At 41.2% G+C, this 24,226-nt stretch overlaps 1 protein-coding gene across 1 annotated transcript in view; it reads left to right on the forward strand.

The window, feature by feature from the left end:
- Positions 1–24,226, forward strand: part of DSCAM (DS cell adhesion molecule) — a 446,056-nt gene that overhangs the window by 16,617 nt on the left and 405,213 nt on the right. The gene's annotated exons all lie outside the window — the stretch shown is intronic.

Raw genomic sequence — 24,226 nt, forward strand, 5'->3', positions numbered from 1 at the left:
GGCTTCTTCTTCCTTTTTAAGGGTGGCACTGAATGTTTTCAGCAGGTTTGTCAGTGCTGCTGTTCTGCCTGGCACACCTCTTGCCCTTGCTGGGAGCAGTCACGCTTCCCTGGCTGGTTTTAATGGGTGCAAACTTTGCTCTGCTTCCCTCCCTGACCTTTCTCAGTGTCTTTGGGGCTGGCTGGTTGGTTTGGCCACAATTTGAGTGTCCTGTTTTAAAGGGAGGATCAGTTCAGGTTGTTCTTTGTGGTCAGGTCTGCACACAATTGCATCTTCCCTTAAGTCTTTGATCTGGGGGACAGCCTCACCCCAAGGTTATCCTGCTCTCCAATCTGCCTGTATCTAATTGACTCCTAATTTTTCCTTTTTTTCCCCGAGAAATTAGCACTTACATGTGTAAGAAATATTGTCTTATTGTCAGCTGTCTCCTTGTCTTTTTTTTTTTTTTTTTTTTTTTTTTTTTTTTTTTTTTCTGGAAAATGTGCTTGTATCAGCTCCGGATTGCCCCCAAACCCTGTAAATAGCTTGGAACAAGTACATGCAGTCAGTTCTGCCCAGTCTCTGTCAAATCCCTGTGTCTTGCAGGTCTCTTAGTCCTCTGCTGTTTGAAAGGTCTATTTTTGGTGTATCTCAAGAAAAAAGGAGGTACAGGAGGTTATTAGAATGAGGAAATGATCCTCTGCCACTAACCTGGATATTTTTCTCAATAAAAAAAACCCAAAACAAAAACAACAACAAAAAAAAACCTCAATGCCTCCCCCACAAAAAAAAACAAACAAACAAAACCAAACCAACCAACAAACAAACAAACACAAAACCCAAATACAAAAAAAACCCAAACAAACGAAACCCCAACAACCAAAGAACCCCAACAAAAAAAAACCCTGCAGCTTCCTCTTGGAATTGGGTCCATGAGCAGCTGATTACATTTGCCATGAATGACAATTAGTAATGCCTAGAAACAACAACTAAACAGAGCAGAAATAAGATTGTCTGGGGAGAGGGGATAAAAAAAACCCCAACAAAAATCACTGGATAACCCATATGCTTTATTTTCTAAGTGGAATTAGGGCATCCAAACTATTTAGCTACTATATGCATTTCAACTCTGGGCTACCCATGTGTGGAAGGTTTTTTTTGGCTGGAGGCAGGAAAATTTAAATTTTTGTGTCTTTTGCCTTTTCCTCTTGCATTAACAGCTAGTGCAGCACTAGCTCTCACCTCAGGAGGAAAAGCTGTTTCTTCCTGCTGTCCTCCCTTCACCTGCCCCAGGCTGTCTCTGGTGCCACCTCACAGCACTTGCCAGTCCCAAAAAATTGGTTTGAAAGTGAGGAGAGTAATTTACCTGTGTTTTAACTTATTTTTCTCCTACTGTTCCCTTTTCTGTCCTTCCTCAGTCACACCAGAAATGTAAATATTCATCCTGAGAGATGACTAAAATTGCATGAGAAATTTTTCTTTAGCTCTGCCAGAAAGAAGTTTGGATTCACACACCTGGAGTGGATCTTATTCCCTCTTGGAAAAACTGACTTAATGATAATAAATGTGCTTCTACAAAATCAATATTCCTTTCAAGTTCTGCCTGTGCTTTCATCAGCTTGGGGTGTGTATGTGGGAGAATGTTTAGAAAGAATATTCACAAAAATGCTTTTTGGCAAAGGAAGAGATTACAGATCAGATCAATGAGATTTCCACAGAAAAGAGAATTTAAATGATTTAATTTTATCAGCCAGCAATCTTACATTCGGGACCAGTTATGTTTTACTGGTGTCTCTAGCAAATAAACTTCTTTGAGGAAACATCACAGACAAATAATTTCATAAAACCTCAAAAACCAAAGCCTGGTATACAATTTCAAAATGAGCACGTGCACTTCTAATAAAACCATTAACATGCATGGCTTTTGATAGTGACGGGCTCTAAAAAATGGGAAGGTCTTGGCAAAATGGTGTTTAATTAGTTGTGCTCTGGCCTAAATGTGCAAATATTGGAGAAAACCTGTCCTTTCAGGACTGAGCTTCTCAAGGGACAAGGCACATCAACAGTGAGGAATAAGCAAAAGAATGGAAAGGTCTATCTTGAATTTTTCCTTGTCAGAGTACCAGACCATTTTCATCCTCTCATTTATGAGACCTTGTCCAGTTTATTTTACCTGATTAAAAGTGGTTATGTTAGGCCCCAAACCCTGCACAATTTGACCTAAACCACATGAGGAATTACCCCCTGAAAGATCCTGTTCCTATTTTCTCTGTCCTTGCCTTTCAGGAATAACAGAGCTGTTCTCTTTGTGTTGGGGCTGAGAAGTTGGTGGTGATCTAGTCTACAATTTTTTGTGTATAAATGATCCTTTGGGATTATTCCAGGATAACAGTGTTAGAACCACAAGTAAAGAAATCTAAATACAGAAATTGAGACTCTTTTCTGAAGGGTGGCTGTGGCAAATATTCAAACCTGATTGACACACAAGTGCTTCTAGAAAAAAACTCTATTTTTTTTCCCCCCACTAAGCAGTAATTACAGTTGGAAATGTTATTCAAGTCCTCCTTATATTTGAAATTTTCACTCCTGGCCCGTCAGAGCTCAAAATTCCTTCTTTCTGAAATGGGCAATTTACAGTGTGTTCCACATCATAGATGGAGTTGTGGTGCTCCAGAACCCAGGGAATAAAACTGAGGCAGCATTCCAGACCCCTGAGACCTTCCTAACTAATAAACATCAATAAAGACACCTCGTGTTATCCACTTACAGAAATTCCTAAATATTCCAGCACATGTAACAAAGATTTGCTTGTTCTTGACTGTAGCTCATTGCTTTTGGATCTGGCTGACAATTACATTTGCCTTTACACAGCTTCCCAATTCATTAATAAATTGATTGGAACATGAAACACTACATAATACAGGATTAAATAACAATGCACATTTGCTAGCTTGCTCTTGTCTTTATCCAGAAAAGAAAGAAAATAAAAGCCATCACTGAGCCATCCTATTGGTCAATAAATAAAAATGTTGTTATATGACCCTTTCCTAGAACTATTAAAAAAAAAAAGCATATAAAAGTCTTCAATTTTGTGTTCATAGTCTGGGGTTTAATGTATGTGATGGAAGAAAAATCCCATCACTTTCTAGACTCCTGATATACTTTTAGACACGCTGATTGACAAATCATAAGTAGTGCTCCCAGCAACATTTTAGTTCTGTGGATTTACAGCTCATTATCACTTATGCTCTCTGGTAAAGATTTAAAACTGCCACATTTTTAGAACCTGAAATAGGAGTAAAAAAAAAAAAAAAAAAGAAAAATACTAAAATAATTACCTCTGAAATCTGTATTACTGGCATTATCAAATCCTTATTTTAGCAGGAGGATGTATTGGTGTTTCAAAACTCAGCAGCAATTGACATAAAGTTTCAGTGGAAATATTTCTGCCAGGATTTTGAAACTGTGTTTGATCTTAATGGCTCCAGAATGAGGCAGAAGAACAGAATTATGTGGTTTAGCATTAGCATAAAAGACCTGAGCTCAAATCCCTGCTTTGTTATCCATTTTCAGGTGCAATAGCAGAAAAATCTACTTGGTTTTCATGGGTTCCTCAAAAAATGAGAATATCCTGTGCTCGGGAACATGATAGGTGCACTCCATGCTGCTGGTTCCTGCATGGAAGTCCAAAAAGAAAACCAAATTAATTTGCTGTTGAGTGAAACATTGCTAAAGAAAATAGCCTGCAGAAATGCTTATTTTAAGCAGTGTTTGCACTGTTCAGCAGGCACTTCAGAAGCCTTGGGGGTGATTGGAGAACGAGTGGTGGGATGCAAATAAATCAATCCCTCCTGTGTATTTTAGTGTGGAAAACACAAAAAACCTGAGCTGGAGTGCACACACAGCCAACTGCAATGCAGTCCGTGGCTGAGAAGGAAAAATTTGTTATTCAGGTGAGAAATAAGCTCCCAGGTATCAATTTTATTTTTTTTTTCTTCCCTGGATCAAGGGAGCTCTTTCAAGGTAATCTGATTTCAGCGTTGGCTGCGAATTCTGCAGGCTGCCTCTGGAAAGCTGTGCTCTCTGTGCCAGGCAGTAATTGCGTTAATCATCCATTTTTAAATAACTGCATTTGAAGTTAAGTTGAGAATTGCTTTTCAGATCTTTAATTTGCTTTGGAAAAGTGAAATAATTCCCACAAGGGTTGTGCTAATCAATATTCCAGAGGCAAGTAACCTTTACTAATACTTGAATATGGGATACTCTATATTCTTCTGCTTAAAGAATTCTGAGGGAAAAAAATACAGCAATTCCATCTGTAATTTGGCAGGTTAATAACTTTTCTGACTGCCAGGCATAGGGGTTTTTAGTCAACAGGAGATTCATCAAGTACAAAATTGCATTATATTATCTTCCTTTCATTGTTGTTGTTTTTATTTTAAACCTTCTTGCTAATAGAAACGATGACAAATTGCAGGGCTGTAAATTTGAAAGTCCCTAAATGGCATTTTTGTCAAAGCCTTTCCGCTGAAATGCTTACTTGGAAAGATTTTTAAACCTCAGGAGCTGGGGGAGGGGTTTTAATTATTATTATTATGCATCATGACACAATGCATTATGCATCATGGTTGTTTTTCTGCTTTTTAAACACTTGTTATGGATGATGAAACTAATACAAATGGACATCCAGGGACAGCTTCTGCAAAACCTTCCTGTGATGTCATATTGTGTTTCCAAGGAATTGTAGTACTTGGAAAGGAGAGGATGGGCAAACTTAGAGGCACTTAGAAGCACACTGATAATTAGCTGACAGGTAGTCATCAAGGGGAAGTCACTTTTTGTTTCCAAAGGTGTCCTCCTGTGGAACTGGATAAAAACCTCATGTTTTAAAAACTAAAACTGGTAGAATGTGGGTGTTGCTGATGTAAACATGGGAGTGTTCCACCCTGCCTCCTTTGAAGCCACCTGCAAATTACTGCTGATGCTCAGAACTTGCTTTCTTTACCTTGTTTTTTCCACCCATAACTGAAAAATTCATGCACATAACTGAAAAATTAATTGGTAGTGAGGCTGATTGAAAAGCTGATGGGATACAATGGATTCAGTGCCAGTGCTGCTTTTTCAACTTGCCTCTCTCCACCAAGTAAATATTTCCTGTTCCCTTGAAATCAGTTTGATATTTAGGTTCTGCACAGGTACAAAAGGAATGAAGGGGAGAATTGTGCATTCATTTCTTTAATAAAACCTATTTTATAAATAGTCATAGAGCTTGCATAGGCTGCTTCCTGTAAAAATAAAGGGAGAGAGAGAGAAAATCTGAATAGATTTTTAAGGAATCATCGCAGGCAATGGATTTGAGAGAGTGGGGAAAAGTAAAAATACTGTGCTTCCCCAGGAGGCAAGGAGAACCCAATATTTTATATTTCAGGCTTGGGGAAATGAAATAGCAGTGTCATTGTTGACATTAAAGGTGATACTGGTGGGTGACCCACAGACAACTGGTAACTACATTTGTTTCCTGAGATGCTGATCAGGAAAGTCTGAAATCTGTGTGTCCCCCCACTCTATACATCCAGGTATTTGCACCCTGCATTTCTAAAGGGAAAAACCTCAAAACCCCACAACAATCTCTTCTATCTCTATACATTATCTGCACCTCCAGGCTGGCTCCATTTTCTGCTCCCAAGTTGAAATCTGTGGTTGTGGTTTGGGAGGTTTTGCCAGGAGGTTGTAAAATTTATTGATTTGTTCTTTTCTTCCTTGTGTTTACTATTCTCCCCTTATTTTTTTCCAACTTTGTGGTTACAGAATAATTATTGCCTATTTCCCCCCCACCCTCTGTGGCCCAGATTCAATGAAACCATAACAAAACCTTTGGTGTTACACCTTGGTGTTGCTGCTCTGCTGTAGATTTGGGAAATGAAATACTCCCATTTGCCTCCTTGCCTGACCAACCTTCCACAAAATGTAGAAAAAATTGCTCATGTGCTTTTCTACTTTTAATTACTCACCCTTTTCTACTGCCAGGCCAGGGAGCAGAAGCCTCTGCTCAGATTCACAGAATGGTTTGGGTTGGAAGGGACCTCAAAGATGATCCATTTTCACCCCACAGGGACACCTCCCACTGTCCCAGGCTGCTCCAAGCCCCAATGCCCAACCTTGGGCACTGCCAGGGACCCAGGGGCAGCCACAGCTGCTCTGGGCACCTGTGCCACACTCACAGGGACGAATTTTTCCCTATTATCCCAATTAACCTTCAGCTCAAGGCCACTCTCCCTCATCCTGTCACTCCATGCCCTTGTGGAAAGTCCCTCTCCAGCTCTCTTGTAGCCTCGGAGACACCTGATGTCTCCAGGATGGATTCTCTGGCACCTCCCTTCTACCAGGAATGGAGTTTGTCACCTTCCAGCAATTTCTACCCGGGGCTGCTCCATTCTGACACACTTAGCTAAGCCTGAGCCTTCTGCATGTATCCCCCACAAACCTGAAATCCTTCCTGCCCTCAGGTGAATCCAAGGGGATTTTGACATCATGGAGAAACTCTTGCTGGATCATTCATTCCCTCTTCCTTGTGCCCCTGCAGTTTAGGCAAACCTTTCAGGCACACGAAAGCACAACCAGGTTGTGTTGTTGAGCTGCTGACTCCAAGCTGAGCATGTTCAGCACGTGTGCCTTGTTAGTTTGGTCTCCCTCCTATTGAACCTACAAGGTTCTTTCAGTCGCTTTCTGCAGGAATTGGAAGAAGCTGGTGGTATTTAAATGGTTTTGCAAAGATCTCTGCTGGTTTTGTTTGTCCTTATAAATATTTGATGGCATCATGGCTCTGTAAAAATGCTGTGGTTTTGTGTAGTAAACCTAACTATGGATAAGCCTGCACAAGTTTTTTTTTTTTTTTTTTTTTTTTGTTTTTTTTTTTTTGTTTTGTTTTTTTTTTTTTTTAATACATATCAAAAGAGAGAAGAAGAGGAGCAAGTTAAAATGCATAATGAGGCACAGCATGTTTCTAGTGCTGGGTAACCTGAGTTGTTAGAAGATTTGGTAGAAATGTTTACTAGAAAATACAGTATCCAGGCTGAATTTTAACAAGGAATGTCAAGCTATTATTTGTATTTGATATTCAGGCTGGTGACAGACAGAGCTGCAGGTAGTGGTCAAAGATTGACAAACCTTAACTCACATTCCTTTTTTTAACCCTTAAAACTTTCTCAATGTGGTCAATTAACATTTTCCATTGCAAAAATGGAGTTCTTGTGGTTATTCTGTAGATTGCTTAATATTTTCTTCTCTGTGTGTGTGTTTATTTTTTTTTTTCGTTTTTCTTGGGGTTTTTTATTTAACCAGGTAGTAAAAAATTAAGTTCTAATGAATTTTTGATTACACTATGATTAATGTCTTTATTTCAGAATATGCCTCTACTGAGCACAGAATAGAAATACCTGACTAGAAGTGAGGAGGGAAGAAAGATTGGATCTGGTTCTTTACAACTAACCAAAAATATTCACAGAACTTGCCTTTAAGGGAAAAAAAAATAGGAAATAATGTGGAAAATTTATGCCGCTTTTTATTTAGTTATAAACTTTGTCTTGTGTAAAATAAAGCCTCCAATTGCTATTAATTCCTGACTGAGAACATTCTCCCCCCATTTTAAAAAATACTCCCTAAAAGTTTTAGTCAGAGAAAAATGTCATTCTGAGTGGAAGTGCTAACTAGGTTTGTACATAATTAAGAAACGAGCAGCAGGCTGTGGCTTTGAATGTTTGCAGCACAGAATGAGGATTTTCCCTTTGCTGAGATTCTATTAAATTTGACAATGAGAGAATTCATGGTTGACTTGCTCTTGGTGGTCTGTCAAGGCTGAAGCCAGGGGCATATATTGTGGTTTATAAACTCTTTACAGAAGCTGGGTAAACCCTTTGCACAGAAACACTGTCTGGTACAGTAATTCACCTCCTTTTCTCACCAATCATCTGTGCAGTTAATGGCATGAATCCAGTAGCAACATCCAGAGAGCACAGGAGCCACTGAAAAAGCCCAGCTCTGTGGTTTATTTGAATTAAAAGGTGGGTGCAGGATGTGTGCCTTGGCCAAACACACCTGATCATGTCCAGTTTGTCAAGTTAAACAAAACATTTTTAACAGGGGGAGATAAAGGTGGGGGGGAAAAGCTGTTTTTGAGTGTAAAACAGCTGGGTGCCCTACTTAAGCAGAAAACTGCTGTGGCAATGTAGAGGAGAAGCTGATATTTTCTAAGAGATTTCCTAATCTCTTTCTCGATGGAATGGGTTTTTTCCACAGGAAAAAAAGAGGTTAATCCTAATTTTTTAAATTTACTTTGGTGAAAATCTTGAGGTCCACCGCTTTGGATCCAAGGGTGGGGCAACCTGTCTCTTATTTATTACTTCTGAATTTTTCTTGCTTGTCACATGTTGTAAACAATTATAATTGACTTGACAGTTATTATACTTAGAGTTTTAATTTGAGGACATGTACATTTCCAACAAAGATGTTATTTTTTAAAATACAGAGTTATCATGAGTTCTATTTTTTATCAAAAGGAATTTTTCTTCCCTGCTTTCCTTCTACTTCCTTTCTTTTGATCTCTTTCCTCTTCCCCAGAGAAAAAAGGCATTGAAGATGAAGTTAGAGGACACTCATATGGAATTTGAAGATACTGAGTGAGATAAAAAGCAGGCAAGATGAAAATTTTGTTTGTGTATCAGTGGAAATGGAGAAAAGTAATTTTTAGAATTAGAAAGGCTCCAGCATGAGCTTGGATAAGAGGACACGACTTGGTGTTGAGAGAGTTAAAAAGGGTTTGAAGTATTTCTATCCTTTAAGACATGCTGTCTAATTGGCTGATGTTTTTATACTTCAAAAACAAAGGAAAGTATGTTTAATTTCATACCAGTAAAATTTTTTGCACCTTTGCAGTCTTAAAATGTGGCAAAAAGGTGTACATGGACGGCTGCAGAGAGGAGAGGAAGACAGGGTAAAACTAAACTGTACTTTTGATTCATAGTAGCTAATTCAAATTATATGTGTTCTGTAATTATGTTGCCTCGAGCTCCCATTAACGTTGATGAGCTAAATGTATTTATCAGTGGAAAAATAGGCTTCATTTTATACATCTAAATAGTTTAATGTTTTTAATGCAGATTGCCTGATTTGCAGAGGCAGCATCATCAAATGACAAGGTGGATGAGGGATGTGTGATTTTTTTTTTTTTTTTGAGCCTGTAAAATGCTACCAATTAATTCCTTCTGAGAGTCACTCTCAGCAACCTGAAGTTGTTGCCGTGTGATAGAAAGTCACTGCTCTGCATCTTTATTTGTTGTCTTCACCCAGGCTGTAGCTTGCCTGACTTTGTGGGTGCATCCCAAAAAGGAAGACAACTGGGAAGTTGCCTCTGGTGTTAAAAATCTGTTTATGGATGGAGCTCTGAGCAGCCTGGGAGAGGGGAAGGTGTCCCTGCCCAAGGCAGGGGTAGGGACTGGATGAGCTTTAATGTCCCTTCCAACCCAACCCATTCTGTGATTTTGTGTTGCTGAACTTTAAAACAATGGATTATCTGAAGTGACAGCAAGGAAAAAGATTGGTTGGAATGCTGTGGTGTTTTAGATATACTTAAGGGCAAGAATCTGAAGAGATCCTGGCTTTTCTGGAGGAGTGGAACTCTTTCCCATCTTCCCCTGACACTTTCCTCTCCTCCTCCTTACAAACACAGATTTTGAGCTGGTATGAAGCATCTTCTTTTTTCTTTCAGCACTTCAGAATCAGTAAGAAGAATTAAAACCTGCCAGTTGTGGTCCCATCTGTATTTATTTGGACTGCAGGTCAAGTGTATAATTGAATTAGAACAAGCAGAGCAACATCCCAACAAGCAAATAAGCAACAAGGGGTGTTTTCCTCTGAACATTTCTGCTGGAAGTGTCCAGACAGGCAAGAGGGAACTGCCTCTTCCTTCCTGCAGGTGATTTCTTGGTAGAATTGGGCCATGTCCTTCAAAACTTTTTCCATAAAAAAAAAAAATTAATGGTGCCATTAAGTCCTTCTCACCTGGCAAAAATGATGTTGTCTTCTCTGCTCCTGCTTAAATTCTCTTTTTTTTTTTTTTTTTTTTTTTTCTGACTGGGATATTTGCTCTGTGAGGGTCTGAGGCCAATATTCAGCCACAGTGATTCAATTCCACAACATCATCTGCAAGTCTTTTAAAAAAAGTCAACTCCGTGGGTGAAATAAATCCTGCGTAACAGAGTGAAAAATTAAATTCTTCTTTCTCGTGTTATTTACACTGTTATTCTGTTAGTCATTGCTATTGTCTGATTCATCATTCATCAGGACTGCAACAGCAATTGGCTTTGGGTACCACATGGCCTTGCTGCAGCAGTTAATGCAGCTTTGGATCAGGGGCTTGTTGAATTTCAAAGATGGATTTTGAAAGGTGCTTTACAGGGGGCTCAAAGTGACTGCTCAGGTGCACAGTTATTATTTCTGTCTATTTGTGTTTGGAAGTGGTTTCTAAAAGCTGAGGGATGTAATGTGGTACAGGTTGAAGTCAGCTGCCAAGATCACGAGACAATTTATTATTTTTCTTTCTTCCATCTTGCCCTCCATTACTTATTTTTTTTAATATTATTTTTCTTTTCTATTTTTTTATTTTTTGAATTTTTAGATTTTTATTTCTATCATGAATGGCCGCTCACCTTGAGATGTCCCTTAATAACCACAGGATCACCTGTATCACCTACAAATCCATATAAAACATTAATCCTCTATACAGGACTACTTGCCAGGGATTTGCTAAGGGCTTCTCCCCCATCTTGGGGTCCTGCTCAATGTCTCAGGGTGGCTCCTGCAGATTTTGGTAGAAAATGGGGTCGAGAATCAAACCCTAAATCTGTGACAACAAAAATACCTGCAAGTGATAGGAGAGCGCTCGGAATTCCAGCAGCACTGTGCAGCATCACCAGGCAGGCTGCCAAACCCACAGCTTTTTAACTAAACAAACAAACAAAAGAAGCCCTCAGGCCAGGCAACAAGAAAGTTTGTGCTTCTGACAAAGAAAAACAAAAAGTGTTTTTTTGGAAAGGTAGGTTTTGTGTAACCAAGCGAATTAAAACATTGTAGTACCTGAGGGCAGGGGAATCCCTGTGGGGTTTTTTGCTTCAAGTCTTATTTGCATGAGGATTTGCAAAACTGCTCTTGAGTTACATAAATCATCAACCATAATAAGCCTTTACTTTAAGAGGGAGATTCAATCGGAGATTGCCTGCTTTGAAAGCATTTCTAAAATGGTGAGGGGGACATCAAACAAGATCAAATCAAAAGGTGAACTAGAGGAAGAACCATGTGCAACCCTCTGTAATTTTCATATTAGAAATAAACAGTGCAATCTAGCACTGTTAGGGCTGCATAGAAGGGCTAAAACCATATTTATTTTGGGGGATAATTGAATTGTTCTTGCATTTCAGAATGCAAGAATCCTGTGGCAGGATGGTGTATTGCTCACCTTGGGCTGACATTTATTTGTGTCTCAGAATTCCTCACGTTTTCTGAGCTGGATGTGCCAGTAAAACATACACTGTAGAGGAAAGATGGACTCCCCAAACCAAAGAGATCTGTTTTAATTGTCTTTCAATTTATATTTGTTTTGACTGCTGACCTTTAGCATCCTGACTGATTCACTCTTCCCACAGGATGCGTTCAGATGATAGTGGTAGGTGTACTCAGTTCTCCATCTCTGTGCTTTGGGAAGGGGAGAGATTTTTTTTTTTTTTATTTAATATGGTGGTTTTCTGTGTGAGATAAGGGTGCAGTGAGACTTTGTGAGCAGCAGCAGTCCAAACCCCCTGAGGATCCAGCAATCCCTGGTGCTGTAGAGCTGGGAGCTCCCATGGAGAGCACCTGTGGGAGCCCTGCTGGAGCTTTGCTGGGAATTCCTCTTAGTTCAGCTCCTGGCACCATGGAGGTCTTGCACAAACAGCCTTGGAGGTATTTTTAGTTTATCCTTCCATGGATCCTTCCATTACTGATTAAGGGTTTTCCCATTTATTTTTGCCCTTGTGAAACTTTTTATGTTGGACTCAGCCGTGATGAATGGGAACACAAGGAATCAGCAGGTTCTTCTCCCTCAAGGACACAACCTCAAATATTGCCCCAAACATCCTCAGTGTGAGGGTGGTGAGACCCTGGCACAGGTGGGGCAGCTGTGGCTGCCCCTGGATCCCTGGCAGTGCCCAAGGCCAGGTTGGACACTGGGGCTTGGATCCACCTGGAATAGTGGAAAGTGTCCCTGACCATGGCAGGAGGTGGAATGAGATGATCTCTAAGGTCCTTTCCAACCCAAATAATTCTGGGAGTCTATGATTTTAGAACCCATGTGGGAGTGGCACTTTCAGGCACAGTTCAGTGCTGTACTCAGCAGTGTCAGGTCAGTGATTGGAGCCAGTGAGCTTAGAGGAGTTTTCCACCCTAAATAATTCCATGTCAGATGTGGCAGGGCTGGGGTCTGGGGATCTGTGGTCTCACAGAGCCAGGGCACAAACAGGGCGTGTGCCAGAGCTCACCCTGGGTCGGGGGTGGCTCCGTGTGGTGGAAAAATCTCTCCTCCAACCCGTGCTTCCAAAGAAAGGCTCAGCAGTCTCTGTTGTTTGGTCTCAAGGCAGTTTATTGTGAGTTATCTAAAAGATTTTCTTCTGGGGCTGCTGTGGTTTGCTCACAGCTCAGGCAGAGGCACACACACACCCTGACATCCTCTCTGACCCCGACTGCTTCTTCTCTCCCTGCCCAGGGCTGCTGCTGTCTTTTATATGGTACATTACATATTACATGGTTACAGTTTTTCCCCAATGCCTATTACCTATATTAAATGGTGATTTTCTATCTTTTATATGGTACATTATGTGTTACATGTTTACAGTTTTTCCCAATGCCCATTACCTATATTAAATGGTGATTTTCTATATTTTACATGGTACATTACGTGTTACATGTTTACAGTTTTTCCCAATGCCCATTACCTATATTAAATGGTGCTTTTCTACTCTAAACCAATCTGTGAGTGCCAACATCACCAAGAACATGGAGGTAAGGAAGGAGAAAGAGGCAGGACAGGGCAGGCCCAAATCCCTCCATCTTAAAACCTCTGACCCCCGTGTACAAAACCAAAACTCCTCTGTACAGCACTCAAAAATTCTTCCCTTTACTTTGTGACTACTTCTACTATCATATCTAAACTTTTGTGACTTCTTGTTCTTCCTGCAAGGTTGGTAAATTATCCCATGGCTCAAACCCAAAATCACAGCTGTTTCCAGCTGCCTGCCAGTGTCTCAAATGCTTCTGATCTGGGCCTGGAACCTCCAAAAATGTCTGAGGGACATTTTGAGTTCTGACAGGTGAGCAAAGCATCAGGCTTTTCATGGCACAGAGTGGTTGGAGGACATCAGAGGGGTGGCACAGGGAGTGCTCAGGTTATGGTGGCTGTTTGCTGGGTTGGCACTGCCAGGGTCCCTCTGGGCTTGCTGCCAGCTGGACCCCACAACCTGAACCCAGTTTTTCCTGTTTCCCACATAAAGCTCTGTGCTCAAGAGCCTGGTGCTCTCTTGGGGCTGTGAAGGATCCTTCCAGCCACTCTGGGATGCCCCATCCTCCCTCAAGCTGGGCATGCACAGGGATGCTGCCACTTTTCCCCTCAGCTCAGATTTGGGATGAAGCAGCTCAGTCCTCCTCTCCCCTTCCTGGTGGCAATTCAGTGGTGCACATTTCAGCACACCTTGCCATTACTCTTCATTTAAAGTCTCATTGCTTCGTAGTCAATTGTAAAATTGGGGCAGGGTATTTGCAAGTGTTAGAAAATACAAAATATCCGTTAGGTGTTACTGCTTATGAGAGCTGACTGCCTTTGCAGAGTTTTGTGCTTTCTTCAGGCCTCACATTTTGAATTTTGTGATTTATACAGGAGAAATGCAGCTTTTGTTGCACAGTTACCAGGTTCCTTGGGACAAAGTGAGCTTTAGCAATTTCTTAACCCTTTTTCATTAAAAATAATACATTTGTGCAAATTATCCAATCCTGAGGGTTTTTTTTAACATTTTCCTTGTTTTATAAGTGCAGCAATTTTTGTCTCTTAGAAAAAAAATATTTTTAAGTTGCCTTGGATTTTATTGCACCGCAAAATACATTTCTTTTCCTTGAAAAGGCCCACCTGTGTGTGGAGCCCTGGGATGGCATATGCCTGTCAGCCTTTGTTTAAAAAGAGAAATATTTCTGACTCTTGGGACCAGGGAAGAAATCTTAAATCTTTCCTGCTCAGGATTTTAAAGCTAATAATTTTAAAGCTTATAATTTTAACCAGAGACAAAAGGAAACTTTGAAATCTTGATTTTTTTAAAATCTTTTATTTTTCAAGACACCACACTGAGAGGGCTTACACTCCCCCTCCTGCCACTTATTCACTCAACACCAGTGTGTGTAACAACTCCAGGCCTTCTCCCTATTTATTTCCAGCTACGATAAACACAGTAGGATAAAATCTGTGGTCCCTTAGGCTGTGGTGAGAGTGGTTTGGTGCAGGCAGGTGTGAGGAGCAGCTCCCAGTGCTGCCCGCCTTGGTCCATCTGTGCCACGTGGGGAAGTTTTGCTGCTTCTCCCATCTCATGCAGAGTGGGATGGAGCCAACCCTGGAACAGTGTCCTGGTAGAAGAACATCATGGAATATCTTCTTCCCATTTTCCTTCAGAATTTATTGCTTGCCCTGCTTCTTGTAAGAAGTTTTCCTGTGGGAATCTAGAGCTTCCCTCTGGCTGCCCTGGAGGGACCCTGGTGGGGGTCAGGAACCCCCCTGGACAGAGCCCCCAGAGACACTGTCTGTGATCTCTGTCCATGGAAGAGAGTTTTCAATCTTACAGGATGAATTACCAGCTCTGAGTGTTTGATAGAAGTAATAATTAAGTGTGGCACGGGTGCAAAAGTAAAATTTTAGGATTCTAGATGAGGGGTCCAAAGGGGACAAGATGGAGGAAATTGGGTGTGCCTTGTCCTTTTTCTCCTCCTTCATGCCCTCCATGTTTCACTGTGGTGTTGGCATTTTTCTGTTGGTTCAGGCTGGGGACACACTGTCCAACGTAGGTGACAGATATTGGCACGTTCTTGTAAATCCAGCCCAGGGAGTTTCTGGTATTTAATGTTTGTCACATCCCACTGAGGGCAGAGCCCCACACGCTGCCCTGCAGGACAGAGCTGGGCAGGGCAGCAGAACATGTGAGAGATAAACAGAATAAACAACCTGGAAACCAGCACAGACCAATTATGGCTTCTGCTTTGGCAGTGGGGCTGACAGACAGAGACTTTCTACAGTTTTGGAATCATCAATACCTCAGATTCCGACATTTCCCCTCTTTGTTTTTAGATGAAGGAAAGAAATTTCTTACCCTGCTCAAAACCAGAAGTGCTCTTGGGGCTGTTGGCTCAGCTACAACTTTTTCCCCTTGTCCTGCAGTGGAAATGAGGAAGAAAGACCTGGGTTTAACTGGGATTGATCCAAACCTTTCCCTCCTCACCTCCACACCTCCAGCAGCTCGTACAGGTGTGGTCTGGGCACAGCTTTGCCCAGCACCTCTCCCTGGGAAGGTCCTTGTTGTCCTTTGTGTCTTGAGAGGGTTAATGCATTAAAGCCAACCAAGGAGTTGTTTGAATCTCTGGAGCAAACTAAAACAAAAGTGACATGAGAAAAGCAGTCATCCATTGTTGCCTGATGATAGAGGAGTTTTTAAAAATCAAACGCTCTGGTATAGCCTGGCTGTGCACAGAGAAAAACCTAATTAATTATAAATAAGATGGATAAATAATTTAAATGTATCACTTATTTCTCCTTTATAGTTTAACTCATGAAAAAATCATTTCAATTAGAAATTTCAACTCAATCTGAAATGCAGAGAAGCATGATGGTTCAAGATGGATGTGAACTCCTTTATGATCTTTATGATTTTCTTTCAAAAATGTGAGGTTTTTTTCTCTTTTCTTTTGGCAACTTGGATGATAAAAAAGAAAAAGGAAAAGGATTGCTGAGGGAGACAGAATCAAGCAAAATTTCCTTTGATAGGGTAACAGAATATATTTTTAATTTATGAATTAATAAGTATGTTGTGTGCAATGTCCAATTTGTCAAAAATGTCTTGGTTCCCTTAAAATTCATGTTAAATGCATGAAATAGATGCAGTTTTTCCTCATTAATTATAATATCCCATTTCCTCAAGAGTAACGAAAGATGATTCATTTCTCTCCTCTGGCCCTAACTGGCTTCTTGGTATTACTGATAATGGGTTTTCCCATTTATTTTTGACCTTGTGAAACTATTTATGTTGGACTCAGCCGTGATGAATGGAGTGGGGACAGGGAACTCATGGAATTAGCAGGTTCTTCTCCCCTCTCCTCATGGACACCACCTCAAATATTGCCCCAAACATTCTCAAGCTCACTCTGCTCCACTGAAAGATCTTCAGCCATGAAAATGATGTCTGTGGTCTATAAGTTTAAAAAATAATTCATGATCCTGTCATCCCTGATGCTGATTTTTCACCCCCTCTACTCTTATGTCTTGGTTCAAATAATTTCTACATTTAGGGCTACATTTATTCCTCCATAGTTCTGTGTCTTTACATCTCTGTGTTTTCCTCAAGTTTAAAGATGTGTATATATAGTAGCTGTATGCTGATGGCTCTCATCTGAAGCACAAAATATGTCCTAATTGCTTCAAATTACTGCTTTTGCTTTCAGTTAATAGTCTCCTGTTTTGTTTCAGCTTCCGCTATGCAATTTTCCTGTTCAAAATTGTATATGCAGAGTACGTATATGCTTACATCTGTGGATGGCTGCAAGGGAAATATACTGGATGTGGTGTGAAAAGGGGATTTTTATTAAACTTGATTGAGATAATGCCAGGAGGAGACCAAAATCAGCACAGATGGAATCAGAGCAGGATCTGGTGACTGTTATTGAACAGGAAGGTGTAAGGAAATGATGAGATTTGATCAGGCCAAGAGCTGGTGCTGCACCAACCTTGGGGAGATCCCTGGTATCAGGGCTCAGCCTGAGGAGGAGAATTTTTGGGGTGGCCTAATTGTGGCCTTCCAGTGCTTGATGGAGCCTACAAGAAAGATGGAGAGAGAGACAATTTCCAAGGGCAAGGGGAAATGGCTTCACTCTGACAGAGAGTAGGGCTAGATGGGATATTAGGAAAAAATTCTTGACTGTGGGGTTAATGAGGCCCTGGCATAGGTTGCCTGTTGCACTACAACACAAAATAACTCACACATGCACACTAAGATTAAAAGAGCAAAAGGAAACAAAAGGAGCAAACTTGATTTCTGACCTCACAATATGTACAATTCTAAAAGTGACAGTGGATTGGAGGATGGAATTACCACCTCTCCAACCACACTGGTCAAACCAACAGTCCATATGGCATTCCAAAAGTGACAGTGGATTGGAAGATGAAATTACCACCTCTCCAACTGGAGAGTCCATCAATTCTCTCCTCCCACAAAGAAGAATGCAAAACAATCATTATTTACGTGAACAGTGCGTGAGGAACTCCAGTAGAAATATGTAAACATCAGAAGGCATAGAAAACTTTTAGAAGAACTTTAAAACTTTTAAAATAACAGGGTGACAGTTGCCCAAGGAAGCGATGGCTGCCCCATCCCTGGAAGTGTCCAAGTTCAGGGTGCCTGGAGTTTTGAGCAGCCTGGCATAGTGGAAGGTGTCCCTGCCCTTGGGACTGTAATTTTATGATCTTTAAGGTCCCTTTCAAGCCCATTTTGTGATTTTATTATAACTTTGATACCTAGGAAAACAAGATGAACTTAGGTCTTCAGCTGTCTTCAGGGCAGTGGGTGATTAGCATGAGGGCATTTTAACACCAAAGTAATTGGTGTTAGTTTTTTTATTGCTGGGTCTTTTTATTAGCAAGGGTGAATTCCTCAGCCACTGGTTCTGTCCTCTAAGACCCTAAAACAGAGACCTTTTTGAGTATTGAGGAGTTTTATAATTATAAAAATAATTTTAGGGTTATTTGCTGTTACTCTTGGAAACCAAAGCCTTAGTGCAAAAAATTTTAATATTCCCATTTCTATTTGAATTCAGGTTTTGTATTTTCTCTGCATGATACATGAAAGTCCTGATGCCCAACAGGTCAACTGTACACATTTATATTTAATGATTTGACAAGCTTCTTCCACCTTTCTGTTCTGAATTTCCCGAGAAGAACTTGTGAGTATGCATTTCTGATGAAGCATTTGATGGAAAAAGCATTGGGATTTTTTCCCCCTTTTTCTCATTCAAAGTACATTTAATGTGCAGATCTGGAAAGCCCAATTTTTAGCCTAATAAAAGAATCTGAGAGAGGATGTTGGGGGAAACAAGGGTTTGAAATTGAATTGAAGCTAAAAGTGTAATAGAGAAATGCTAAAGTAAAAGCTCTTTGCTCTTAGGCTTCCTTACATTTGTACCTGATCAGTCAAGGCTTTTAATTCCAAGGGCGTATTTGGATGTTTGAGATTTTAGCATTTTCCCAATGATGCCATGTGAAGGCTGCCCTAGAGCAGAGGCTGGGCAGAGCTACAGAATAAAGCAGGGATTTATTCAAGGATCTCCTCCATGGATCCACCTTGGGCAGCTCCAGAGCCCAGCCAGGGCTGCACCCAAATGACCCAAAATGGTCCCAAAATGCACGAGCGCTCCCGGGGCTCTCCCTGGGATCAGTTCTGCTCCATTGGCACCTTGGAGTTCATTGTCCCATTCCAGCTCCAGCCCAGGCAGTCCCACCCTGCTTGTTTTTCTCTCTCCAGCCCACGCTGTTTGTGCTCCTGGGCTGAGGTTTGGATCATTTGTCCTTGGTGCCCAGCTGGAGCAGGAATTGTTTTGTCTCTGCTCTGTGCACAGAGCTCAGCATCCCATCATGTGAAGCCCAGACCCACACACTAAAGCAGCACAGAATGTGAAAAATAGAAAAGCTCAAACCTGAGGCATCACCAAGGCTGCATTACAGACTCATGGATCATGGGTTAATGACACAGATATTTTGTTTTGAGGCTAATAATGCACATGTCACTTGTGGTAATTACCCAGTACAATGGTGTGACCAGGGCAGGGATTGTCCCTCTGGGCTGGCTCGGAGAGGCCCCTCCAGGGCTGTGCCCAGTTCTGGTCCTGCAGGAGAGACCTGGAGGGGCTGGAGCGTGTCCAGGGCAGGGAACGGAGCTGGGAAGGGGCTGGAGAATTCCTGAGGGAGCTGGGAAGGGGCTGGAGAGTTCCTGAGGGAGCTGGGAAGGGAATGGAGAGTTCCTGAGGGAGCTGGGAAGGGGCTGGAGAATTCCTGAGGGAGCTGGGAAGGGAATGGAGAGTTCCTGAGGGAGCTGGGAAGGGGCTGGAGAGTTCCTGAGGGAGTTGGGAAGGGGCTGAGCTGGAGCAAAGGAGGCTCCGGGGGACCTTGTGGCTCTCACAGCTCCTGCCAGGAGGGGACAGCCGGGGGGTCGGGCTCTGCTCCAGGGAACAGGGACAGGACAAGGGGAAATGGCCTCAGGCTGGGCCAGGGCAGGCTCAGCTGGGACAGCAGCAGGAATTTCCCCATGGAAAGGGTGCTCAGGCCCTGGCAGGGGCTGCCCAGGGAGCTTTGGAGTGCCCATCCCTGCAGGTGTCCCCTGGAGGTGGCACTGAGTGCTCTGGGCTGGGGACAAGGTGGGCACAGCTGGGACTCCATGGGCTGGGAGGGCTTTTCCAGCCTAAATTGTTCTGTGATTTATGTAGTTCAGCAGCTGCTTTTCTGTTCCCTGGCAGTTGTTTTAGCCCCTGTTACTGGCTCGTATATGAAAAGCTGTCACCACCCCAGACCTTCTGTTCAAGGGTCCCCGTGCCAACGGGCTGCACTGTGATTATGGATTTATTATGTGATAAAGTGGCTGGGGAATAATTTTTCCCTCTTAAAAAAATCCTTTGATTTTTTTATTTTTAATGAAGTAAAATAAGGAAAAAGTATTCTTCATTGAAGAACATATAAAATCAGGTAGTTGAACTTTGATGAATTAGTTTGCAACCCTAGTGAGCACCACAGTTACAGAGCTGGCCTCTTCACTTTTGGGTTCAGTAATAATTTCTGATTAGCTCTATTTGAAAATGAGCTTCAGCTGGTGATTTACACAAACGAAAAGCTCATCATTCTTGCAAATCTAGTCAAGTAGTTCTAATATGGCAAGGCTCCAAGTGGAATATGTTCAAAATGTGGCAGAAAACTGTGATTTGTATCTGTGTGTTGAAATTTTGCTATTGACAAGGAGCACTGTGATTTTGCTAAATTTCACAGGTGAATCTTCCAGCAGCCCTAAAGAGAAACAACAGGGCTGGTTATACTGGGATAGACTGACAGATTAGGACAGAAATCAGAAAACTGTCTTGTGAATTTTTTTTATTCTCTACTGAATTTAAACCAACTTCAAAGTTAAGACGGAAAAAAAAAAAAAGAAAAAATATTCTTAGGAGAGTGTACAGGCCAAAGAGTCGGGGACAAGATCTTTTCTATAAAAAACATTAAATTTAATGGCAAAAATAAGAATGGAAGAAGATTTGGGGAGCTGGGATAGGAATAGGAATAAATAGATGTGAAAATTCCAGCAGTTTGGAAAAATTTCTAATTGCATTTCACCTTTTTATTTTCTCACCTTATCTGCTCAGTGTGGTTCTAGCATCATTTAGAGAAACTCTTGATTGCCTTGTGGCATTGGATGTTTTGTTAAAATCTATACCCAAGCTCTGCTATAACTTCCATCCCCATTGTGAGGGTTGTTTTTTTTTCTCAAAACCATGTTCTGTGTATGGAGAGGTAAGATCACCTCTTTGATGTATGGAGAAAACTTGATTTGTTTGGCTTTTAAACCAGCCTTCTAACTTCCCACCCTAAATATTTTCACAGCCAGTTTTGTTCTTCTACTAGGATTATGGTTCAACTTAAACATTTCTCCTACTCCCTCAATGTGCACCTCTCTGATATAATTATGCTTGGAGGAAGACAGTATTTATATCTTTCCATTAACTTCTGTGCATTAGAAATCAGATACAAACATAATTGAACAAAATTAGATGCATTTTCTTCCAAAGAGTCTCACAGAGCAAAAAAATGAATCATTGAGCATTTTATTTGAGTTCTGTGTGGGATTTGCCTGGCACCTTTTGACACTTAATTTAATTTTGTTAAATTTGATATTGAAATATATATGAAAATTCTTTGATGAAACACCGCTCTGTGCTTTCTTTCAATCACACCTTTTGGAAGAATCAACTCCTCTGCGTGTTTAATAATACCTTTTAAATCAGCTGTTTCAAAATGCAAGGGACAACACTAATTTCATTTAGCAGTAGGATGTAGCTACACTGTTGTGGCTTGGAAAGGGAAGTGTCAGTGAGCTTGCAAGGATGCCAGGGCTCCCCCTGGCACTGGGGCTCACCTTTTTGGTGCAGGAATGAATATATAACCTCAGGAAATAGGGTGGAAAATCTGCCTATATCACTGCATTATCTGACACTCTAATCACATAAGCAGTTCATCAGTGCGTGTTAAGGCAGTGGCTGATTTTTTACCTTAAAATATTCCCAGTTTTACATCTTCCTTAGTTCCCTTATCAGCCCTCTGCCGTTCTGTAGTTGCACTCTCCCTGATATGACCATTTTTGTTCACTGAGAGAACCAGCAGCAGCCTCTCTGCCTTCTCCTTGCATCCTCTAAGGGGCACAGATGCTGCAGGAGTCAGTGGAAATACTCCTGAAGGTGAAAAATGATGTCTTAAAATTATGTCATGAAATTACCACTCCAAACCTGTCCTGCTAAGATCATTATACATCTTGGAAACGTGCCCTCATCCTTCTTCTGCTCTCCTGTGTCACAACTTCACTTTTAAAATAGCAGTAAATGTTATGTTAATACCTCCTTTAAAATCACTCCTCAGTGTATGTGCTCATCAGGGTAAAATGCAGTACCCTAAAATATTGTTAGCACTGAGCATTAACACTGGGGGGAAAAAAAGTCTAAATCCTACTTAAATGAGTAGTAAAAGTTGCAATATTCTTTTAAGACAAGGAACTATTGGATATTCTTTTCTGGTGCTTTGTAGCTCCAGCAATTTTTGTCCACACCCTGCATTGAACTGAAGCAGAATTTTTGATTAATTTGGCTGTTAATTTTGACATTCAAAGGTCAATGGAACTCTATATTAAGATATTAGGCATAGCATATGCTCATTATATCATAATGTAACATTTATCTCACTTTGGTAATGCAGCAGCATAATGGTGTAATAATATTCTGTAAATCACAGCCAGGTATCTAACATCTCTTCAAACATCTATATGTAAATGGAATTGGGAGCAGATAGGTTTTTTTATTTGTCTTTTTGAGTATTTATGGTGGTACCTGATATCCTGGTTGACCTATATTCATGTCCTTTTCAGAGGAAATCACATTTCTGCCACTCCACATCTGCTATGTTCATCCATGGGCCTGGACTTTGTTGGGGTTGCCCGTGGATTTTGAAGGCATGGATAAAACACTTATTTTCAAGGCTGTCCAGTTCTCTGCTTCAGGTGTGCAGCATTTCAATCCCAAACGCCTCCCAGCCACAAGAATTCATGTGGAATAAAAGATCTGGAATGAAAGGTTTTTAAATGAAGATCTTTTAGTGGCTTTACACTTTTAAATTGTTGTCTCTGCACTTGGAATAACCTAAGAGCACTTATTAATATTTGATGGTGTGGTAAAAGCCCTAGGTATGCAGATTTATGGAGGCCACAAATGGCCCTTGTGGGCTTAGACATTTTTCTCCTTATCCTTTAACCAAAGCCTGAAAGGGATAAATTCAAGGTGATAAAGCAAATATATCACTCAGAAAGGGGCTTTCCATATATGGACTTAATCTAATTAAAATATGCTCCATTCCATATTTATTTTGATAACTTTTAGGCAATGCTGATATGAAATGAAAGAACTTGCATTTCACTTAGTGAGCAATACAGCGAGAATGATTTTTTTTGTGTGTTTGGCTTTTTTCATTAATAGTTTGGCAAAACTTTGAAAGATTCTTTACAAATGTTAACTTGTTGCCTGAATCTGCATGCTGAAGAAGTGATTGCTGGGTTTTGAACAGCTGGCAGTGAGATCTGTCAGTATTTTTGATGGGGATGCACTCTGGTTTTTCTAAGCTAATGATTTGTAAGAAATTAGATTTGAGATCTGGAAAATTTGGGTTAAGGAAAGGTCAAGGAATTAAAAGATTATTATGTGCAATAAAAACCAGATGGAATACAACATCATGCAGTGAAGAGGAACTTCTGGCAGGGTGGGGCATAGGACACGTGGAGCAAAGCCAGGACCAGCAAAGAAACTGAGATTTCCACATAAAACCAGCGTGAGACACCTTAAATATTTGTTTCTTTTGTGTGAGTGCAGTAACTACTCTCAGACTGAGACCTGTGGCAGGTGCTGGCATCAGCCACCTTGCTTCCCTGCACTGCTGTTTCCACATCTGGTGAGAAATTCAATTTAGAGACACAGAACCTGAGCTGGGACAGCACCCTGAGCTCAGTCCCTTGGGAGCTCAGGTTCTGTGTCTCTAAATCGAATTTAGAGTGCCAGCCCAGCCATTTTCCATATGTGAGAGAAGGGTAAAGAGGTGGAGAGGGGATGCAGGGTGGGGAGGCACCCCTGGGGGCCCAAATTCACATGCAGGCAGCAGCAGCAGCCAGGCAGCTCCTAGCAGACCCATTAATCTGCTCAGCCCGTCGAAGAGGAAAGTCAGACTTGCTGTGGGAGCACTGCCAGGCTTGGGTCACCCTCCTGTGTTCTCCTGGAGGAGATTGTGGCTTGTCCTGGGAGGATGAGGCAAGAGGGTGACACAATTATATTTTTATTCTGGTTGTGCTAGACAAAATATTGCCCATTACATATTTGTCCTGCTATTTAATTTGCTCTGGTGGTGAGGTGGTGTGTGCTGCTCATTTTCATTGGCCGTGTGCTGCTGCAGGAAGTTACCAGGACAGTGTCCCTCCAATTATGTAATGCAGGTTAATTAAGCCTATGGATGTGTTGCTGGCCATAATGAGAGCAGGGATTAGGAGCAGCATGTGCTCCAGGATAAAAAAAAAAAAAAAAAGCTTTGAACTGACCCAGAAATTGTTTTTTTTTTGTGACCTAATCCTGCTGTAGGAGA

This window comes from Lonchura striata, chromosome 1, assembly GCF_050655825.1.
Source record: "Lonchura striata isolate lonStrDom1 chromosome 1, ASM5065582v1, whole genome shotgun sequence".
Taxonomy (NCBI): domain Eukaryota; kingdom Metazoa; phylum Chordata; class Aves; order Passeriformes; family Estrildidae; genus Lonchura; species Lonchura striata.